This window comes from Chiloscyllium plagiosum, unplaced genomic scaffold (genome assembly GCF_037043375.1).
Source record: "Chiloscyllium plagiosum isolate Xiang-an unplaced genomic scaffold, Cpla_swu_hap1 HiC_scaffold_21, whole genome shotgun sequence".
Lineage (NCBI taxonomy): Eukaryota > Metazoa > Chordata > Chondrichthyes > Orectolobiformes > Hemiscylliidae > Chiloscyllium > Chiloscyllium plagiosum.
Window position 1 is genome coordinate 62139039 of NW_028270159.1, and position 17370 is coordinate 62156408.

The following is a 17370-nucleotide window of genomic DNA, read 5'->3' on the forward strand; positions in this document are numbered from 1 at the left end:
TTCAAAGAATATGACAAAAGGGGGAAATGTGGTACTGTGGGCAACATTTAGCATTGCATGAATAGAAAAAAAAATTGATCAATTCTCGAGTTATAATTCAGTAAGTTAAAAGACAAAATGTCAGAAACAGCTTTCAGGACCAGGCTGAATGTAAACAAATTACATTGGTTTGATCAAATTTCAGTCATCTTTTTCACGGCTCCTTGCATATTTCGAAACGCCGATCGCAGCCCGAACAAAAGGTCTGTATCACAGAAACAGAGTTATGGAATGACACAAATGATTAATTTTGTTTTAGACTAAGGTTCAATGGTACACACATGTCATGATAATCTGTAATTGCTCAGCATATTTTAAAGTGTATAATGTGTTACTTTTATAAGGCACAAAACCTGGAAGGGAAACAGGGGACGATCTGGATCCCTCCTCTTTCCTAGTCCCAGCCAAATTGTTGCAGTACTTACAATAAAGGCTGATTATTTTCAGTTCAATTGATTTTTGAGTATTGTTGATTTCTCTTGCTCTCATAGATCCCTGCTAATTAAATTCTACTATGACACTGCTGTACAGGAACTTTGTGAGATCACATTTGGAGCAGTGTGCACAGATTTAGTCTCCTCACTGAAGAAAGGGAACAGCTCAGAGATGGTTCCCTCATCTGATTTCTGCAATGAAGATGTGAGTGTAGAAGGAAAGGCTAGTCTTGTTGTTCCAATAAAAATGAAAGGTGATCTGAATTTTACATCGAAGACCAAAGGAAGTGAGCAAGAGACCATTACACAGAGAATGGAGGAATCCATTCCACTTCTCCAGCCTGCTACACAGGAACAGCAGAGGTATATTCAGGCTTTTGACCCTGTTACATCAGGACAGGACGAGGTTCTTCAGCCCCTGGAGACATATATACAGTTACAGGAGGAGGCCGATCAGCCCCTCAAGCCTATAACACTGGGCCCAGAGTAGGCCATGAAGCACCAATATCCAGTTGGACAACACCAGGATCAGTCCATTCAGCTTCCTCAAGTTTGTAACCCAGGAAATGGATAGGGCCACAAAGTGATGTGTGACTGTTATACTTGAATAACAGAAGGCCATACAGCTGAAAGAGCCGATTGCATGGGAATTGGAGAAGGGCATAAAATTGTTTGTGACATTTTATGAGGAAGGAGGAGGTAGTTCAGCCATGTGTCTGTCAGAGTCACAGAGGTGTACAACTCACCCATGCCAACCAGAAATCCTCATCTAATCGAGTCCCATTTGCCAGCATTTGGCCCATATCCCTCTGAACTTTTCCTATTCATATATCCATTCAGGTGCCTCTTAAGTGTTCCAACTGTACCAGCCTCCACCACTTGCCTGGTCTGGGAGACACTCATGCACTGGCTTGGTCTGGGACTCACTTCCGCACTGGCCTGCTCTGGGAATCACTCCCGTAGTGATCTGGTCTGGGACACACTCCTGCACTGGCCTGGTCTGAGACCCACTCCCGCCCTGGCCTGGTATGGGACTCACTTCCACACTGGCCTGGTTTGGGAATCACTCCTGCACTGGCCTGGTCTGGGACACACTCCTGCACTGGCCGGGTCTGGGACACGCTCATGCACTGTCCTGGTCTGGGACTCACTCCCGCCCAAGCCTGGTCTGGTAATCGCTACCGCACTGGCCTGGTCTGGGACTCACTCCCGCACTGGCCTGGTCTAAGACTCACTCCCGCACTGGCCTGGTCTGTGACTCACTCCTTTACTGGACTGGTCTGGGAGACCATCCCGTCCTGGCCTGGTCTGGATCTCACTCCCACACTGGCCTGTTCTGTGACTCACCCCCACACAGGCCTGTTCTGTGGCTCACTCCCACACTGGCCTTGTCTGGGACTGACACCCGCCCTGGTCTGGTCTGGAACTCACACCCGCACTGACCTGGTCTGGGACTCACTCCTGCACTGGCCTGGACAGGGACTCACCCCTTCACTGGCCTGCTCTGGGACTCACTCCCGCACTGGCCTGGTCTGGGACTCACTCCTGCATGGCCTGGTCTGGGACTCTCTCCAACACTGGCCTGGTCTGGGACATACTACCCCTCTGGCCTGGTCTGGGACTCACTCCCGCATTGGACAAGTCTGGAACTCAGTCCTGCGCTGGCCTGGTCTGCGTCTCACACCCGCACTGGCCTGGTCTGGATCTCACTTCCGCACTGGCCTGGTCTGGGACTCACTCCCTCAATGGCCTGTTCTGGGACTCACTTCCGCACTGGCCTGGTCTGGGAATCACTCCTGCACTGGCCGGGTCTGGGAATCACTCACACCCTAGCCTTGTCTGGGACACAATCCCGCACTGGCCTGGTCTGGGAAACACTCCTGCACTGGCCTGGTCTGGGACATACTCCTGCACTGGCCTGGTCTGGGAAACACTCCTGCACTGGCCTTGTCTGAGACACACTCCCGCACTGGACTGGTCTGGGACTCACTCCTGCACTGGCCTGGATGGGGACTCACTCCAGCACTGGCCTGGTCTGGGATACACTCCCACACTAGCCTTGTCTGGGACTCACTCTCGCACTGGACTGGGCTGGGACACGCTCCCGCACTGGCCTAGTCTGCGACTAACTCCCGCACTGGCCTGGTCTGGAACTCACTCCCGCCCTGGCCTGATATGGGACTCACTCACGCACTGGTCAGGTCTAGGACTCACTCCCACCCTGGTCTGGTCTGGGACACACTCCCGCCCTGGCCTGGTCTGGGACACACTCCCGCACTGGCCTGGTCTGGGACTCACTCCCGCACTGGCCTGGTCAGGGACCCTCTTACGCATTGGCCTGCTCTGGGACTGTTTTCCGCACTGGCCTGGTCTGGGAATTACTCCCGTACTGGCCGGGTCTGGGACACATTCCCGCACTGGCCTGGTATGGTACTCGCTCCCGCACTGGCCTTGTCCGGGACTCACTCACGCCCTGGCCTTGTCTGGGACACAATCACGCACTGGCCTGATCTGGGACACACTCCCGCACTGGCCTGGTCTGGGACTCACTTCCGCATTGTCCTTGTCTGGGACTCACATCAGCACTGGCCTGGTCTGGACACACTCCCACACTTGCCTTGTCTGGGACTCACTCCTACACAGGACTGCTCTGGGACTCACACCCACACTGGCCTGGTCTGGGACACACTTCTGCACTGTCCTGGTCTGGGAATCACTCCTGCACTGGCCTGGTCTGTGACACACTACCCCACTCGCCTGGTCTGCGACTCACTCCAGCACTGGCCTGGTCTGGGACACATGACCCCACTCGCCTGGTCTGCGTCTCACACCCGCACTGGCCTGGTCTGAATGTCACTTCCGCACTGGCCTGGTCTGCGACTCACTCCCTCAATGGCCTGTTCTGGGACTCACTTCCGCACTGGCCTGGTCTGGGAATCACTCCCGCACTGGCCGGGTCTGGGACTCACTCACACCATAGCCTTGTCTGGGACACAATCCCGCACTGGCCTGGTCTGGGACACACTCCCGCACTGGCTTGGTCTGGGACTCACTCCTTCACTGGCCTGGTCTGGGACTCACTCCTTCACTGGATTGGTCTGGGACTCACTCCTTCACTTGCCTGGTCTGGGACTCACTCCTTCAGTGGCCTGGTCTGGGACACACTCCTGTCCTGGCCTGGTCAGGGTCTTATTCCTACACTGGCCTGGTCTGGGACTCAGCCCCACACTGCATAGTTCTGGAACTCAGTCCCGCACTGGCCTGGTCTGCGACTCACTCCCGCACTGGCCTGGTCTGGGACTCACTCCTGCATGGCCTGGTCTGGGACTCACTCCTGCATGGCCTGGTCTGGGACTCTCTCCAACACTGGCCTGGTCTGGGACACACTACCCCTCTGGCCTGGTCTGGGACTCACTCCCGCATTGGACAAGTCTGGAACTCAGTCCCGCGCTGGCCTGGTCTGCGACTCACTCCTGCGCTGGCCTGGTCTGGGACTCACTCCAACACTGGCCTGGTCTGGGACACACTACCCCTCTGGCCTGGTCTGGGACTCACTCCCGCATTGGACAAGTCTGGAACTCAGTCCCGCGCTGGCCTGGTCTGCGACTCACTCCTGCACTGGCCTGGTCTGGGACTCACTCCAACACTGGCCTGGTCTGGGGCACACACCCGCACTGGCCTGGTCTGTGACTCACTCCTGCACTGGCCTGGTCTGGGACTCACTCCTGCACTGGCCTGGTCTGGGGCACACACCCGCACTGGCCTGGTCTGTGACTCACTCCTTTACTGGCCTGGTCTGGGACTCACTCCTGCACTGGCCTGGTCTGGGGCACACACCCGCACTGGCCTGGTCTGTGACTCACTCCTTTACTGGCCTGGTCTGGGACACAATCCCGTCCTGGCCTGGTCTGGATCTCACTCCCGCACTGGCTTGTTCTGTGACTCACCCTCACACAGGCCCGTCCTGGGACTCACTCCCACACTGGCCTTGTCTGGGACTGACTCCCACCCTGTCCTGGTCTGGAACTCACACCCGCATTGGCCTGGTCTGGGACTCACTCCTGCACTGCCCTGGACTCGGACTCACTCCTGCACTGACCTGGTCTGGGACACACTCCTGCACTGGCCTGGACAGGGACTCACCGCTTCACTGGCCTGCTCTGGGACTCACTCCCGCACTGGCCTGGTCTGGGACTCACTTCCGCACTGTCCTGCTCTGGGAATCACTCCTGTACTGGCCTGGTCTGGGACACACTCCAGCACTGGCCTTGTCTGAGACACACTCCTGCACTGGCCTGGTCTGTGACTCACCCCCACATTGGCCAGGTCTGGGACTCATTCCCACTTTGGCCAGATCTGGGACTCACTCCTGCACTGGCCTGGTCTGGGACTCACTCTCTCAATGGCCTGTTCTGGGACTCACTTCCGCACTGGCCTGGTCTGGGAATCACTCCTGCACTAGCCGGGTCTGGGACTCACTCACACCCTAGCCTTGTCTAGGACACAATCCCGCACTGGCCTGGTCTGGGACACACTCCCGCACTGGCTTGGTCTGGGACTCACTCCTTCACTGGCCTGGTCTGGGACTCACTCCTTCAGTGGCCTGGTCTGGGACACACTCCTGTCCTGGCCTGGTCGGGGTCTTATTCCTACACTGGCCTGGTCTGGGACTCACTCCTTCAGTGGCCTGGTCTGGGACACACTCCTGTCCTGGCCTGGTCGGGGTCTTATTCCTACACTGGCCTGGTCTGGGACTCAGCCCCACACTGCATAGTTCTGGAACTCAGTCCCGCACTGGCCTGGTCTGCGACTCACTCCCGCACTGGCCTGGTCTGGGACTCACTCCTGCATGGCCTGGTATGGGACTCACTTCAACACTGGCCTGGTCTGGGACACACTACCCCTCTGGCCTGGTCTGGGACTCACTCCCGCACTGGCCTGGTCTGGAACTCACTCCTTCACTGGCCTGGTCTCGGACACATTCCTGTCCTGGCCTGGTCAGGGTCTCATTCCTACACTGGCCTTGTCTGGGACTCAGCCCCACACTGGACAGATCTGGAACTCAGTCCTGCACTGGCCTGGTCTGCGACTCACTCCTGCACTGGCCTGGTCTGGGACACACACCTGCACTGGCCTGGTCTGTGACTCACTCCTTTACTGGCCTGGTCTGGGACATAATCCCGTCCTGGCCTGGTCTGGATCTCACTCCCGCACTGGCTTGTTCTGTGACTCACCCTCACACAGGCCCGTCCTGGGACTCACTCCCACACTGGCCTTCTCTGGGACTGACTCCCGCCCTGTCCTGGTCTGGAACTCACACCCGCATTGGCCTGGTCTGGGACTCACTCCTGCACTGCCCTGGACTCGGACTCACTCCTGCACTGACCTGGTCTGGGACACACTCCTGCACTGGCCTGGACAGGGACTCACCGCTTCACTGGCCTGCTCTGGGACTCACTCCTGCACTGGCCTGGTCTGGGACTCGCTTCCGCACTGTCCTGCTCTGGGAATCACTCCTGTACTGGCCTGGTCTGGGACACACTCCAGCACTGGCCGGGTCTGGGACACACTTCTGCACTGGCCTTGTCTGGGACTCACTCACTCACGCCCAAGCCTGGTCTGGGACTCACTCCTGCACTGGCCTTGTCTGAGACACACTCCTGCACTGGCCTGGTTGGGGTTTCACTCCTGCACTGGCCTGGTCTGTGACTCACCCCCACATTGGCCAGGTCTGGGACTCATTCCCACTTTGGCCAGGTCTGGGACTCACTCCTGCACTGGCCTGGTTTGGGACCCACTCCCGCACTGGCCTGGTCTGTGACTCACTCCCGGCCTGGCCTGGTCTGGGACTCACTCCTGCACTGGCCTGGTCTGGGACTCACTTCCGCACTGGCCTTGCCTGGGACACACTCCCGCACTGGCCTGGTATGGGACTCACTTCCACACTGACCTTGCCTGGGACACACTCCCGCACTGGCCTGGTCTGGGACTCACTTCCGCACTGGCATGCTCTGGGAATCACTCCCGTAGTGGCCTGGTCTGGGACACACTCCCGCACTGGCCTGGTCTGAGACACACTCCCGTCCTGGCTTGGTCTGTGACACACTCCTGCACTGGTCTGTGACACACTCCTGCACTGGACAGTTCTGGAACTAAGTTCCGCACTGGCCTGGTCTGCGACTCACTCCCGCACTGGCCTGGTCTGGGACCTACTCCCGCCCTGGCCTGGTATGGGACTCACTTCCACACTGGCCTGGTTTGCAATCACTCCTGCACTGGCTTGGTCTGGGACCCCATCCCGCACTGGCCTGCTCTGGGACTCGCTTCCACACTGGCCTGGTTTGGGAATCACTCCTGCACTGGCCTGGTCTGGGACAAACTCCTGCACTGGCCTGGTCTGGGACTCACTCCCGCCCAAGCCTGTTCTGGTAATCGCTACCGCACTGGCCTGGTCTGGGACACACTCCCGCACTGGCCTGTTCTGTGACTCACTCCAACACAGGCCTGTTCTGGGACTCACTCCCACACTGGCCTTGTCTGGGACTGAATCCCGCCCTGGTCTGGTCTGGAACTCACACCCGCATTGACCTGGTCTGGGACTCACCCCCGCACTGGACTGGCCTGGGACTCACTCATTCACTGCCTGGTCTGGGACACACTCCTGCACTGGCCTGGACTGGGACTCACTCATTCACTGCCTGGTCTGGGACACACTCCTGCACTGGCCTGGACTGGGACTCATTCCTGCACTGACCTGGTCTGGGACACACTCCTGCACTGGACTGGACAGGGACTTCCCCCTTCACTGGCCTGCTCTGCGACTCACTCCCGCACTGGCCTGGTCTGGGAATCACTCCTGCACTGGCCTGGTCTGGGACACACTCCTGCACTGGCCGGGTCTGGGACACACTCCTGCACTGGCCTGGTCTGGGACTCACTCCCGCCAAAGCCTGGTCTGGGACTCACTCCTGCACTGGCCTTGTCTGAGACACACTCCTGCACTGGACTGGTCTGGGACTCACTCCCGCACTGGCCTGGATGGGGACTCACTCCCGCACTAGGCAGTGTTGGGACACGCTCCCGCACTGGCCTGGTCTGGGACTCACTCCTGCATGGCCTGGTCTGGGACTCACTCCAGCACTGGCCTGGTCTGGGACACACTACCCCACTGGCCTGGTCTGGTACTCACTCCCGCCCTGGCCTGGTATGGGACTCATTCACGCACTGGTCTGGTCTGGGACACACTCCCGCACTGGCCTGGTCTGGGACACACTCCTGCACTGGCCTGGTCTGGAACTCACTCCCGCCCTGGACTGGTATGGGACTCACTCACGCACTGGTCTGGTCTGGGACACACTCCCGCACTGGCCTGCTCTGGGACACACTCCTGCACTGGCCTGGTCTGGGACACACTCCTGCACTGGCCTGGTATGGGACTCACTCATGCACTGGTCTGGTCTGGGACACACTCCCGCACTGGCCTGCTCTGGGACACACTCTGCACTGGCCTGGTCTGGAACTCATTCCCGCCCTGACCTGGTATGGGACACACTCCTGCACTGGCCTGGTCTGGAACTCACTCCCTCCCTGGCCTGCTCTGGGACACACTCCCGCACTGGCCTGCTCTGGGACACACTCCCGCACTGGCCTGGTCTGGGACACACTCCTGCACTGGCCTGGTATGGGACTCACTCATGCACTGCTCTGGTCTGGAACTCACTCCCGCCCTGGCCTGGTCTGGGACACACTCCCGCACTGGCCTGGTCTGGGACACATTCCTGCACTGGCCTGGTCTGGAACTCACTCCCGCCCTGGCCTGGTCTGGAACTCACTCCCGCCCTGGCCTGGTCTGGGACACACTCCTGCACTGGCCTGGTCTGGGGCACACTCCTGCACTGGCCTGGTATGGGACTCACTCACGCACTGGTCTGGTCTGGGACACACTCCCGCACTGGCCTCGTCTGGGACACATTCCTGCACTGGCCTGGTCTGGGACACACTCCTGCACTGGCCTGGTATGGGACTCACTCACGCACTGGTCTTGTCTGGGACACACTCCCGCACTGGCCTGGTCTGGTACTCACTCCCGCACAGGCCTGGATGGGAGCTCACTCCTGTACTGGCCTGGTCTGGGACACATTCGCGCACTGTCTTGGTCTGGGACTCACTCCAGCACTTGCCTGGTCTGGGACACACTCCCGCAGTGGGCTGGCCTGGGACACGCTACCGCAGTGGCCTGGTCTGGACACACTCCCGCTCTGGCCTTTTCTGGGACTCACTCCAGCACTGGCCTGGTCTAGGACACACTACCCCACTGGCCTGGTCTGGAACTCACTCCTGCACTGGACAGGTCTGGAACTCAGTCCCGCACTGGCCTGGTCTGGAACTCACTCCCGCCCTGGCCTGGTAAGGGACTCACTCACGCACTGGTCTGGTCTGGGACACACTCCCGCATGGCCTGGTCTGGGACTCACTCCTGCACTGGCCTGGTCAGGGACCCTCTTCCGCATTGGCCTGCTCTGGGACTGTTTTCTGCACTGGCCTGGTCTGGGAATTATTCCCGCACTGGACGGGTCTGGGACACACTCTCGCACTGGCCTGGTATGGTACCCGCTCCCGCACTGGTCTGGTCTGGGACTCACTCACGCCCTGGCCTTGTCTGGGACACAATCACGCACTTGTCTGATCTGGGACACACTCCCGCACTGGCCTGGTCTGGGACTCACTTCCGCACTGGTCTTGTCTGGGACTCACTCCAGCACTGGCCTGGTCTGGGACACACTCCCACACTGGCCTTGTCTGGGACTCACTCCCGCACTGGGCTGGCCTGGGACACGCTCCCGCACTGGCCTGGTCTCGGACTCACTCCAGCACTGGCCTGGTCTGGGAAACACTACCCCACTGGCCTGGTCTGGAACTCACTCCCGCACTGGACAGGTCTGGAACTCACTCCTTCACTGGCCTGGTCTGGGACACACTCCCGTCCTGGCGTGCTGAGGGCCTCACTCTTGCACTGGCCTGGTCTGGGACTCAGCCCCACACTGGCCAGGTTTGGGACACACTCCTGCACTGGCCTGGTCTGGAACTCACTCCCTCCCTGGCCTGGTCTGGGACATAATCCTGCACTGGCCTGGTCTGGGACACACTCCCGCACTGGCCTGCTCTGGGACACACTCCCGCACTGGCCTCGTCTGGGACACACTCCTGCACTGGCCTGGTATGGGACTCACTCATGCACTGCTCTGGTCTGGAACTCACTCCCGCCCTGGCCTGGTCTGGGACACACACCCGCACTGGCCTGGTCTGGGACACATTCCTGCACTGGCCTGGTCTGGAACTCACTCCCGCCCTGGCCTGGTCTGGAACTCACTCCCGCCCTGGCCTGGTCTGGGACACACTCCTGCACTGGCCTGGTCTGGGGCACACTCCTGCACTGGCCTGGTATGGGACTCACTCACGCACTGGTCTGGTCTGGGACACACTCCCGCACTGGCCTCGTCTGGGACACATTCCTGCACTGGCCTGGTCTGGGACACACTCCCGCACTGGCCTGGTATGGGACTGACTCACGCACTGGTCTTGTCTGGGACACACTCCCGCACTGGCCTGGTCTGGTACTCACTCCCGCACAGGCCTGGATGGGAGCTCACTCCTGTACTGGCCTGGTCTGGGACACATTCGCGCACTGTCTTGGTCTGGGACTCACTCCAGCACTTGCCTGGTCTGGGACACACTCCCGCAGTGGGCTGGCCTGGGACACGCTACCGCAGTGGCCTGGTCTGGACACACTCCCGCTCTGGCCTTTTCTGGGACTCACTCCAGCACTGGCCTGGTCTAGGACACACTACCCCACTGGCCTGGTCTGGAACTCACTCCTGCACTGGACAGGTCTGGAACTCAGTCCTGCACTGGCCTGGTCTGGAACTCACTCCCGCCCTGGCCTGGTAAGGGACTCACTCACGCACTGGTCTGGTCTGGGACACACTCCCGCATGGCCTGGTCTGGGACTCACTCCTGCACTGGCCTGGTCAGGGACCCTCTTCCGCATTGGCCTGCTCTGGGACTGTTTTCTGCACTGGCCTGGTCTGGGAATTATTCCCGCACTGGACGGGTCTGGGACACACTCTCGCACTGGCCTGGTATGGTACCCGCTCCCGCACTGGTCTGGTCTGGGACTCACTCACGCCCTGGCCTTGTCTGGGACACAATCACGCACTTGTCTGATCTGGGACACACTCCCGCACTGGCCTGGTCTGGGACTCACTTCCGCACTGGTCTTGTCTGGGACTCACTCCAGCACTGGCCTGGTCTGGGACACACTCCCACACTGGCCTTGTCTGGGACTCACTCCCGCACTGGGCTGGCCTGGGACACGCTCCCGCACTGGCCTGGTCTCGGACTCACTCCAGCACTGGCCTGGTCTGGGAAACACTACCCCACTGGCCTGGTCTGGAACTCACTCCCGCACTGGACAGGTCTGGAACTCACTCCTTCACTGGCCTGGTCTGGGACACACTCCCCTCCTGGCGTGCTGAGGGCCTCACTCTTGCACTGGCCTGGTCTGGGACTCAGCCCCACACTGGCCAGGTTTGGGACTCACTCCGACACTGGCCTGGTCTGGGACTCACTCCGGCCCAAGCCTGGTCTGGGACACACTCCCGCACTGGCCTGGTCTGCAACTCACTCCCGCACTGGCCTGGTCTGGGACTCACTCCCGCACTGGCCTGGTATGGGCCTCACTCCTGCACTGGCCTGGTCTGGGACTCAGCCCCACACTGGCCAGGTTTGGGACTCACTCCCACACTGGCCTGGTCTGGGACTCACTCCCGCCCAAGCTTGGTATGGGACTAACTCCTGCACTGGCCTGGTCTGCGACTCACTCCCGCACTGGCCTGGTCTGGGACTCACTCCCACCCTGGCCTGGTATGGGCCTCACTCCTGCACTGGCCTGGTCTGGGACTCAGCCCCACACTGGCCAGGTTTGGGACTCACTCCCACACTGGCCTGGTCTGGGACTCACTCCCGCACAAGACAGGTCTGGGACACACTCCCACACTGGCCTGGTCTGCAACTCACTCCGGCCCTGGCTTGGTATGGGACTAACTCCTGCACTGGCCTGGTCTGCGACTCACTCCTGCACTGGCCTGGTCTGCGACTCACTCCCGCACTGGCCTGGTATGGGTCTCACTCCCGCACTGGCCTGGTCTGCGACTCATCCCCACACTGGCCTGGTCTGGGATTCACTCCCGCACTGGCCTGGTGTGGGACTCACTCCCGCCCTGGCCTGGTCTGGGACACGCTCCCGCACTGGCCTGGTCTGGGACACGCTCCCGCATTGGCCTGGTCTGGGACTCACTCCCGCCCAAGCCTGGTCTGTGAACCATTTCCGGGACTTGCCAGCGATAGCCTCCGGTCTGAGTGTTGTCCCCTCCATTCCCCAACACAGTGAGGTAGAGGTGTTAAAATTTTGTAAAATAAACTACAGAGAAGATAAAAATTTAGAACAAAAAGATAAAGAAGGAGTGAAACAGAGGAAGTCCGAATAGAGCGTCCTATCATGCCACTAGCAGGGGAACATTAGAATATAGGACTGAACAGAACATGTGGTTCATTTGACCCATTTCACTACTTCCCCTTTAAATGAGATTGTGGTTGGTCTCATTGTGGTTCCAGTTGCACTTTTCCTTTCAGACCGTGTTATCCCTGACTCACTCTCTATCGAAAATCAAACAAGGTTAGCCTTGATATGATTTAATTCTCCAGCCTCCACGAACTACTGTTGAAGTGCAATCTCACTTGAATGAACCTCTGAGAATGTCCCCTTGGCCCTCTTCAGGTTGGTGTTCGGGGCTGACTGTGATCCTTTGTGTTCCCGCTCCTCGACCAATCACAACACATTTCAAATTTGACACGGTCAATGATACAGGTCTCGGTCTGGGCCAAGTTCACTGTTAAGAGTAAGTCAGGTGGGTTTCATTAGTCAACAACAACGACTTGTTTATTTCCAAGATAAAATTCTTCAATAAATGTACAAAACCTAATGACAAAAAATAATGTTTTAGGCTGTACAAGTATACACTGGGAATCCACACGTTTGACTGTCTTCAATATCTAGTACGGCTCAATATGAGCACCTCTTCAAATTTGTTAGAAGTAACAAGAAACTTGTTCACATCTCCATACCATAATTCTATCATCAAGGAAGTAGTGAAGTGAAATATCTCTCAACTGTTTGTAAAACAATGAGGTACTTTGGTTTCTAATTAGGAGGTCACAGCTGCACAAACTGAACCCGATGTGGTCTCACCGATGCCCTGTACAGATGAAGCAAATAATACTGAACATCTGTATGCAACAACCTTCACAAGAAACAGCAGAATGCTGTTTACCTGCAAATTAGTTGCTGCATCTGCACATTGAGTTTATGTCATTCATGTATCAGGACACACAATTCATCTGCAGTGCTCAATTCTGCAATCTCATTCTATTTAAATAGTTTACTGTTGATTTATCCTTCCTGGCAAATTGACAAATTCTCATAAACCACGTCACACTGTTCCTGCTGAATATTTGTTCACTCACTTTCCCTGTCTAATTCCTATTAATACCACTATATCTCCATTTGACAACTTATTGAAGGATTTCCTTGGTGCATTGGGTAATTGAGATCCAATGCACTCTCAGTTTCAGATCATACACTCAGATAGCATCTGTTCAAAGACAATTAGCATTCCACTGTTTCAGAATTCCTGTCCTTTGTTAACATCTCCAGTAACAATTCAAACCAATGGACATTTAACATGAGGAAATCTGATTATACACTCCAGTTGTCTTTCATTCAGCCAATTAGAGAAGCCTGAGGGGGTTATTTATCTGATTCTCACCCTGGCCTCTCTTAGTATTGAAACCTTCACTCACGTTCGATACCAAGGATATTGTTAGGATGGAATATTATTGGGGTGACTGACAGTTCCTGGGATGGTACTGAGTCTAATGTTGTATGAATAAAAGAACAGGTACTGGTTCCTGAATAGGTTCCTGAAGAAGGGCTTATGCCCGAAACGTCGATTCTCCTGTTCCCTGGATGCTGCCTGACCTGCTGCACTTTTCCAGCAACACATTTCCAGCTCTGAATAAAAGAATAGTCATGTGGAGGAGGCCCAAAACCTGCAAGGCCTTGGCAGAGTGGGAGCGGGGTATTGAAGTGTTCGGCCCCGGGGTGATGGGGTTGTTTAGTGCGTGTGTCCCAGAGATGTTCTCTGAAGCACTCTGCAAGGAGGTGTCCTGTCTCCCCAATGTAGAGCAGACTGCAGTGGGACTAATGGGTACAGTAAATGCCGTGTGTGGAAGGGCAGGTGAAACTTTGATGGATGTGGAAGGCTCCTTTGGGGCCTTGGACAGAGGTGAGGAGGGAGGTGTAGGTACAGGTTTTGCGATTCCTGCGGTGGCAAGAGATGGTGCCAGGTGGGGAGCATGGACCTGATGAGGGAGTCGCAGAGGGAATGGTCTTTACAGAAAGCAGATAGGGTTGGGGACGGAAATTTATCTCTGGTTGTGGGGTCCATCTTTAGGTAGTGGAAATGGTGGAAGATGATCCGATGTATGTGGAGGTTGGTGGAATGAAAGGTGAGGTAAAAACAATGAATGCAGATGCTGGAAACCAGATTCTGGATTAGTGGTGCTGGAAGAGCAGAGCAGTTTAGGCAGCATCCGAGGAGCAGTAAAATCTGGCAAAAGACCTTCGGCGGGGGGTGGTGGTTTCTGTCCTTGTTGGAGTTGGAGGGCTATGGTTCGAGGGCAGAGGTGCAGGAAGTGGATGAGGTGCGCTGGAGGGCACCATTGACCATGTGGGTGGGGAATTTCAGTCCTTGAAGATGGAGGCCATCTGGTGTATTTTGTGGTGGAACCTGTCCTCCTGGGAGCAGATGCAGCGGATTCGGAGGAATTGGGAATAAGGGACAGCATTTTTGCAAGAGGCATGGTGGGTGGATGTGTGATCCAGTTAGCTGTGGGAGTCGGTGGGTTTGGAGAAGATGTCCGTGTTGTGTCAGTCACAGTTGATGAAAATTGAGAGGTCCAGGAATGGGAGGGAGGTGTCCAAGATTGTCCACGTGAACTTAAGTTCTGACTGGAATGTGTTGGTGAAATTGATGAACTATACAACCTCCTTGTGGGAGCACGAGGGTGGCACCAATACAGTCATCAATGTAGCAGAGGAGAAGGAGGGGAATGGTGCTGATGTAACTGTGGAAGATGGACTGCTCCATGTAACCAACACAGAGACAGGCATAGCTGGGGCCCATGCAGGTGCCCATGGATACGACTGTCTCCTGGAGGAATTGGGAGGATTCAAAGGAGAAATTGTTGAGTGAGAGGACCAGGTCAGCCAAACGAAAGAGAAAGTCAGTGGAAGGGGACTGGTGGGGACATCAGGAGAGGATGAAACAGAGGGCTTGGAGGCCTTTGTTATGGTGGATAGAGGCGTATAAGGACTGTAAGTCCATGGTGGAAATGAACATTGGGGGTCAGGGAAACGCAAGTCTTGGAGGACATGGAGTGCATGGATGGTTTCCCGAACGTATGTAGGGGGTTCACGGATCGGGTGTTTAGGACAGTATCAAGGTATTTGGAGATGGGTTCTGTGGGGCAGGAGCAGGCTGAGACAATGGATTGGCCAGGGCAGGCAGGCTTATGGATCTTGGGTAGAGGGAGAACCGGGCAGGATGGTATTCCCGAACAATGAGGTGGAAGCTGTAGGTGGGAGATCTCCTGAGGTGATGAGGTTGTGTATGGTCTGGGCAATGATCTTTTGGTGGTGGGAGGTGAGGTCATGGTCAAGCGAGCAGTAGGCAGAGGTGTCTTCAAGTTGGCGCCTGGCTTCAGCGGTGTTAGGGTCTGTGTGCCAAACTACCAATGCACCCCCGCCCCCTTGTCTGCTGGTTTGGTGGTGAGGTTGGGGTTGGAGCAAAGGGAGTGGAGGGCTGCGTGTTGCAAAGTTGAGAGGTTGGATTGTGTGAGGGGGGAGAGCAGGTTGAGGCTTTTAATATTGCACTGGCAGTTTGAAATACAGAGATCAAGGCCTGGTAACAGACCAGCACGAGGTGTCCACATGGGTGGGGTGTGTTGGAAATGGGGGAAGGGGTCCTCGGAGGGTGTGTGGGAGTCTCAGTGGAAACAGGAAGCTTGGAGACAGAGGCGGCGGAAGAAAAGTTTGATGTCACAACGTGGTTTTTTCAAAGAGCGTTACATTGTGTTCGAAACACCAAACTTTCTAATGAGCTGTCACTAAATATCATGTGATGCACGAAGTGGTCGGAAGGTGCAGCGCAAACACTGACTTTAAGAATTTACACTGGTGTTTAGCCCAGTCAGTGCATTGTGTGTTACCACTAGGATTCAGAATTCAATCACAACAGTATTTGCAGATCCAATATTAACTTTCAGAATCCTATTTGTTTAATTACACCTGACCTCAATAAACGTAGAGTCTGCTTTGCTGTCATAACTGTCAGTATAGTGAGGGGACAAGGCCATTCATTGCATCTTCAATTCCTGCTCTTGGTCATCTGCCCTCTCTGTATTTGCAGTCTTTCAGCACTATGGGCTCTGTTGCTTTAATCAGTACATCCTTTCTGTCACTTATAACGCTGAGCTTTTATTATCTTTTATTTTACTCCCTAACATTTCACCCTTCAGTGAGGAAATTTTACATGGACTGGAGGAATTCCTGAAGATGGTGAGTGCTGAAGGACTGAGAGAGGTTACAGAGACAGGGAATGTTGAACATGTGAAGTAGGTTACAAACAGAGGGAGAATTGTGGTGTTCTGGAGGAAGATGCACAGTGGAGGAAGTTTACTGAGTCTCGAACAGGTTATAATGTTACAAAGGACTGTAAGTTGGAGACAAGGTTACAAAGTTAAGGACAGTGTCTGTTTATGGGCAATGTCCTCAACTGATAGGGTGTGTCCGAGTCTGGAGTTAGTTACAAAAATATGGAGGGCCACAGGGCCTGGACACCTTTACAGCACGATGAAGGATTGGAGAAGTGATGGCAGCTTATTCATTAACAAGGTGAATATGGAGAATTATCTGGAGATTGTACAAGTTATAGTTGATGCAGGATGTTACCAAAATAGGGAGCGTTTTTGTGCTTTTAAGATGATTGCATGAGAGCATGGTTGTGTGGCCTCATGCAGTTCACTGTGATACAGGTTGTCCTCACACCTGGAAGATGTTATGGATAGGGAGAGGAGAGGATTAAAAAGCGTACATGTGATAGCAGAGAATGAAACATTTCGTGTAATTACAGAATTGTTAAAGAGAAAAATAATGTTTTTAACATCAAGTCCATGGTTTGCAGAGACCTTCCAGACGTCCTATGACATCGGGATCTATTGTTTGTCAGACTTGTGTTAAATGAATGAGGTAAAGATAAACTTTTGTGTTAATTGCTGATTCAAATAGGGACAGCAGCGTAGGAATACTGGAGAGGGGTATCCATGGAATCAATGATGATAAAGCCATCAGACATTGGAGCAGAATTATACCATTCAGTGAATTGAATTTGCTTCTCCATTCATTGAGTTGATCTGATAATCCTCAAATCCACTCTCCTGTCTTTGACCCAGAGCCATTTAGTCCCTGAATAATTGCAATTTTGTTTGTGTTAGCTTTGATATACTTATTGTTCTAACTTTGACAACCCTCTGTGTTAGAGCTGTACAGATTAACTGCCCTCTTCGAGATGAATGTCCTCTTCATCGCCATCTTAAACATACGATTATTAACAATTACTTGTTTGCAAAAACAATAGTAATGCGCTGAAAGAATATGCTGTTCACAAACTCCATTTGTTTTTAGAAATGCACAGGTTTGAGAATGTAAGAGGGAAACCTG